This window comes from Haliotis rufescens, unplaced genomic scaffold, assembly GCF_023055435.1.
Source record: "Haliotis rufescens isolate VD_foot unplaced genomic scaffold, xgHalRufe1.0.p SCAF_21, whole genome shotgun sequence".
NCBI lineage: Eukaryota > Metazoa > Mollusca > Gastropoda > Lepetellida > Haliotidae > Haliotis > Haliotis rufescens.
This window is the reverse complement of record NW_025963902.1, coordinates 1304730-1311949: the sequence shown is the minus strand read 5'-3', so window position 1 is coordinate 1311949 and position 7220 is coordinate 1304730.

Sequence of the window (7220 nt, the reverse complement as noted above, 5' to 3'; positions counted from 1 at the left end):
ACTGCTCCTACTACCTCTACTGCAACATCTACTGCTGCTTCTACCTCTACTGCAACATCTACTGCTGCTACTACCTCTACTACAATATCTACTGCTGCTACTACCTCTACTACAACATCTACTGCTGCTACTACCTCCACTTTCTACTGCTGCTACTACCTCTACTACAACATCTAGTGCTGCTACTACCTCTACTGCAACATCTACTGTTGCTACTACCTCCACTACAACATCTACTGCTCCTACTACCTCTACTGCAACATCTACTGCTCCTACTACCTCCACTACAATATCTAGTGCTGCTACTACCTCTACTACAACATCTACTGCTGCTACTACCTCTACTACAACATCTACTGCTGCTACTACGTCTACTGCAACATCTACTGCTGCTACTACCTCTACTACAACATCTACTGCTGCTACTACCTCTACTGCAACATCTACTGCTCCTACTACCTCTACTACAACATCTACTGCTGCTACTACCTCCACTACAACATCTACTACTGCTACTACCTCTACTGCAACATCTACTACTGCTACTACCTCCACTACAATATCTACTACTGCTACTACCTCCACTACAACATCTACTGCTGCTACTACCTCTACTACAACATCTACTGCTGCTACTACCCCCACTACAACATCCACTGCTGCTACTACCTCCACTACAACATCCACTGCTGCTACTCCCTCTACTGCAACATCTACTGTTGCTACTACCTCCACTACAACATCTACTGCTCCTACTACCTCTACTGCAACATCTACTGCTGCTTCTACCTCTACTGCAACATCTACTGCTGCTACTACCTCTACTACAATATCTACTGCTGCTACTACCTCTACTACAACATCTACTGCTGCTACTACCTCCACTTTCTACTGCTGCTACTACCTCTACTAAAACATCTACTGCTGCTACTACCTCAACTACAACATATACTGCTGCTACTACCTCAACTACAACATCTACTACTGCTACTACCGCTACTACAACATCTACTGCTGCTACTACCTCTACTACAACATCTACTGTTGCTACTACCTCCACTACAACATCTACTGCTGCTACTACATCTACTGCAACATCTACTGCTGCTACTACCTTTACTACAACATCTACTGCTGCTGCTACCTCTACTGCTGCTACTACCTCCACTACAACATCTACTGATGCTACTACCGCTACTACAACATCTACTGTTGCTACTACCTCCACTACAACATCTACTGCTGCTACTACCTCCACTACAACATCTACTGCTGCTACTACCTCTCCTAAAAACATCTACTGCTGCTACTACCTCTACTACAACATCTACTGTTGATACTACTTCTACATACACAAAGTCCTATGTAGAGTAGAGTCCTCTCCCGTTGTTACAGTTTCCTATGTACTTTAAACTGAAAAGCCCAACATGCTCAATATAATTTAACAAAAGAAATTCTGTACATGAGTGTCCAATGAAAGTGAAAACATTGAAGTGTCCGGGAGTGAGTGAATACTGCTGAAAGCCGCATCAGCAGTATTGCAGCTATTCGCGGCTATACACTGTCATTTATAGAAATAATCACAGGCCAGTGAGTTCTCCATGAAGCAATACCACACACGTCAAGTATTTTCATTGAAACAAAATTCTCCAGACCAATTTGTAGAATTCGTCTTAAATGAGATTGTCCGATGTTTTTTACACGACACCATCATCGTTACTTTAGGCAATACAAAATAACTTTATAGATTTGCATCCGCTCCCGCCTGATTACAAAACATCCTACATTATTCTATTGCCTCCAAATAGAAATAGAAATATCGCTGATATGAGTGTTCCTACTTTCTTTACTTGATGGAATAATCCACACGGGTAGCCCCACTGAACACGCATGGTGCATGTGAATCGCACACTTCAATGTTTTTTGAAATCTCAATCAGATTCTAACTATTATGTTATTGCGGCCTTAATCCACATGGTAGGTATGCTTATACTGGACATGTTCCTCATGCAGACAAGCATAGCTCAGAATAAGTGAGTGAGTTAGGCTTAACACCGATTTCAGCTTGACCATCACCATCACAGGTTTATGGCCCGCCCAAGGGACGCAACTGTACACGGCGAATTGCGACGCTTCAGACGAAAGAGCAATCCCGCGTTCTCGCGTTTTTTAAAAAATATTTACATATCACTCTGCGGGTAATTGACGCAAAAGCACGAGATCGCGACACTGGGTAGGTGTCAAATCTCGCGTTCTCGCGTTTTTTTAATTAGTTATATATGACTGTATAGGCAAATGACACAAAAACACGAGAGCACGAGATCCCGAGATCGAGACTTCGGTCAAGTGTCGCAAATTCGCGTTCTCACATTTTTTTAAATAGTTACATATGACTGTATATGCAATTGACACAAACGCACGAGAACGCGAGATCGCGTCATTGGTCAAGTTTTTGAAAATAGTTACATACAAAATAGTTCCATATAACTGTATAGGCAATTGGCACAAAAGCACGAGAACACGAGCACTAGTCGTCTAGGGCACCACAATTTGCTGTGCAGAGTTGCATCCCTTAGGCATGCCAAAAAACTTATGATCGTTGGTTCAAATCCTGGTTCGTCCCGATTATGTTTCTAGGGTTGTTAGCATACGTGCTCATGGGTTTCAGCAAAGAGACCTGCATCACTTCGGACTTCCACGACATTAAGTTAACACGCCGTGATAAAACTGGAATACTGTTAAAATCGGCGTAAACCTTTGAGACAGCTCCCAACACAAAACCCGTTGTGTTACGTCATGAACAAAGGCGGTCACCTGGAGACATGCCACGCTATATTAAATGGGGATAACGTTGGTCCATGTGCCTTGACACACACCTTTGATGGTAATAATGTGATCTACAGGTGTATGTTGGTGATCAATGCAAGTATTTCATTGTCAACAAATGAGGGCCAAATCCCTTTAATTTCTGTTTCAACTGGACAGCATTGATGGAAATAGTCAATGTCCAGCAAGTATTCCACGTCACACCTGTAATCACCAGGTAGTACCACGTCACACCTGTAATCACCAGGTAGTACACACAATGACCAATCGCTAGTTCACATGGTGACACATACACTGTTGCATGTCCTGACGTTGAACTGTCTGTGTCCCGGTGGAGCAGCTACTGTATTTACCGTTAACAACCACCGTGTTGATGTGGTTCAGGAGCAGGATGCTGTGGGCGGTTCAGGAAGCCGGACATCACGGTGAACTACAAAGTGAACATCAGTGGAGATCAAAGGCTATATTGAAGTTAGAGAGACGGCATGAAGTCGGATGGAAGACCAGTGGCTGAGACAATTTGATTTGTCAAATGCCAAAAACGCTTACCATGATATGTTGACTGTGACTTTCGACAGCAAAATCGTGAAAACAACGCATGTGATTCCCCTTCCTGAATTTTGTTAATACTGATAATAATTTGGAAAATTTCCCAATCCAAATGATACACTATGTCATACTCTGTACTCCTCCCAATAAACTATTGAAAAACGTATATTTTCGCGAACATACGATGATATCCTGCATGTCGTGTCGAATAATGAATGGTTCTGTGAATTTCTTTAAAGCCGCAGTCAGTAATATTCTAGTGTTAAAATATACTCACTTACTTAGATAGGCAGAGCGTAGTTGGTCACTGTTCTACCCCGAAATTCAAACAAGGGGATTCATAACAAGTCTGATGGCCGCATTCACATAGCATGTTGATAATCTGCACGGATGAGGACGAAGGCAGTAGGGTTGTACCCCAAGCCCATCCCCCACCCCCCATCCCCCACCCCAACCCCGATTCGAACGCTGTCACTGATAACTGTTTTAGCGAATGAAACCTAAGCATAATAACGAAGCGGCTACACTTGCAGCATTAATTTACCCGCGTTTCAGATATATATCCTGTATGCCACCTGTGACTTGAATTACAAAGATGACTGAATGGTCATGTGACATCACCACACAATTACGTAAACATTGAGCCCACGTTCAGATTACCTCGTTCTTTTCCGTGGTTTTTCGAAAGATGCGATGTGTTAGGTCCTCTCGAAATGGGAATGGAACCTGGGATTTCTGTGATAGGTTTCTCCATAATTGCATGTATGTGTACCAACTAGTCCCTCATACACGGTTCGTATGCATCTCATTTTCGAAAGGTATTTCGATAAATGGAATTTATATAATCACAGTTCTTGTCTCGTGTCTGAGTGAGTGTATGTTGTTTAAAGCATTCGTCAGCAGTATTCCAGACTTGCCACGGCGATTTGTTAATAATCGAGTATGAACCAGACAAAGCAGTGGTTGATAGTATGAGCACTGCGGGATACGCTCATACATGATCAACCAAGTCACTGAGCCTGAACACCCGATCTAACTTAGCAAGTACAACAAGCAATATAGAGCTTGTGACCTAATCTAAAAACAAGCGACATAACTTCTGAGTGCGGCGTTAAACAGATCACAAACACAAACACACACACACACACACACACACACACACACACACACACACACACACACACACACACACACACACACACACACACACACACACATAAACACACACACACACATAAACACACACACACACAGAAACACACACACACATACTCACACACAGAAACACACACACACACACACATACAGAAACACACACACACACAGAAACACACACACACATACTCACACACAGAAACACAGGCAGCACACACTAGAAATCGATCTGTGTACGTCTGTGGTGATGTCCCTGATACACTTCTCTTTCAATGAAACACACAAGCCCACAAGCCTCCGTGATTCGAACTACAATCAGTGGATCCTGGTACTACAAAGTAGGCAACTCTTCTAAACCGTGGCGGCTCGAGTCTAGAAATACACGCTGCCTATATAGACTGCTTTCTTTGTTTGTGAAGATGTTTTCTATGAATAAAAACCTTTTTATAAAACAAAAATAAAATGAGCTATTTTAGTAGATACAATTGAAATTTAGAGGATCTATTGGTTAAAATTGATTAGAAAACAGTTCATACGATCACAGAAATGGTAGGGGTAGTTTTTAGAATTTGTAGAGGAACAGTCCCAGTCGGTACTGGTACTTGGCATCATTTGCTAATTTCGGATTCGGATGATTCCGTGCCATTTTTGTCCTATGACGTTGAGCGTTGCTCATACTATCAACCACGGGTTTGTCTGGTCCAAACTAGATTATTAACTCGAGTGTGTCGCTAAATAACGAAGACATAACTTGTATTTGAGATAGTAGCAGCAGCAGATGTTGTAGTTGAAGTAGCAGCAGTAGATGCTGTAGTTGAAGTAGCAGCAGCATATGTTGTAGTTGAAGTAGCAGCAGTAGATGGTGTAGTAGATGTAGTAGAAGAAGTAGAAGTTGTAGTAGAGGTGGTAGTAGCAGCAGTAGATGTTGCAGTAGAGGTAGTAGCAGCAGTAGATGTTGCAGCAATAGCAGTAATTGATCACAACTTGAGTGTTTACACACAAACATCACGTTCCACTGAATTAATGTATTCACACATACGCTGATATCTATCGACAGATTAACGTAGTTATCAACACTTGTAATCGCCTGGTAGTTTCAATCTCTGAAACCAGATCGGTTACCCCTCACTCAACTTTTAGAGTAGGTGTATGCTGATAAGAAAATGGTTAATTCATAGAACATAGAAACAATTTTTAACATTCTTTTGGTTGGGAATGTCTCTTTCGAGTGTAAGCAATATTAATTAATTCACGTATCGTTGTGTAGGAAACTACGTGATAAACCAGAAAATATATCGCAGCTCCAATATCATTGTATTTTCATATAAATATGAGACAAGCATCAGTTGTGTCTCAGAACCCTACATCTAGGCCTCCACTAAACATCAGTAGAGCTTCAAATCAAACTGCTAGAAAGAACGACAGACATTTTGTAAGTATGACAAGTGTTGCTGTGCTGTTATATTGTGTATTGTTTTAAATTTTGTATCGAGTGTATATACATGTAGATATAATATCACCACCACACAAGACGCATAATCACACAAGTCATACTTACATTTAGCCACTTGATGAATCAAGTTTTTAAAGCATTCCACTAGAAAAAAAATCAGTTTTTATTCCCCAAAATATTTGTCTTTTCGGACATGAGAAAATGTCCAACGAATGTCCAATTTATTTAAGGTTTAAAAATCCATATGCTCAGTTTTTCTGTTTTAAATCGTGATCGCATCCCCGCAAACCGCCAGTCCACTTTAAAGCTGATGAGGCAGGCTATTATTATGTGGAATGCGACACTAATAATATAGATTCGAAACTGTTTGATTTTAATGGGCCAAACTACATCAACATAAACAGCATACCCCTGTGTCAGTGATGACTTCCCTCACATCAGACACCGGAACACTGGAACACTGGAACACCGATGATGCTCACAGCAAAGCTGGATTTGTTTTTACTCTAAGAGAATGCAGCGAATTACGTACACCGCATTTTACATTGCTCTGTGTTTGTGAAACTGTCTGCTTAGTGTTATCAAGTCAGGTTCTGTAAGAGGAGTATATTCATCGAATAGACACAGCTACATGTACCAGTGAATCTTGAAAAATTAGAGATTGATTTTCCGCAGAGAGAAAATATTTTAAAAGCTGTGGTTAATAGGGCAAATAAGTTGACGGACTTTCATACGTATTGCTTTTAAACATTATTACTTGATATGAAAAAAAGTAAATTGGGATGTGATACAAAACAACTTAATCTTCTATCAAAATAGCAAATAAGATAGAAATTGTTAAGTTCCGCCATGCGTTATCTGAGGAGATTGTTGTGCTTCTCTTCCTACAACAAAACATACGGATTATCCCAGTCGTGTAAGGCGCCGCGATTCGCTTTGCGGAATCCCTTAGACACGTCAGAAACCTATGATTTGGGTTCGAATCCCGATTCGCCCCGATTATGTTTCTAGGTTTGTCAGCACCATACCCGTGCTCGTGGGTTTCACCGAAGTGGTAAACGTCTGTGACCCGCATCACTTCGGGCTTTCCTCCCACATTAAGCTGACACACCGTGATATAACTGGAATAATGTTAAAAGCGGCGTTTAACCCAACTCACTCACTCGGGCTTTCCTCCCACATTAAGCTGACACGCCGCGATATAACTGAAATAATGTTAACATCGGCGTTAAACCCA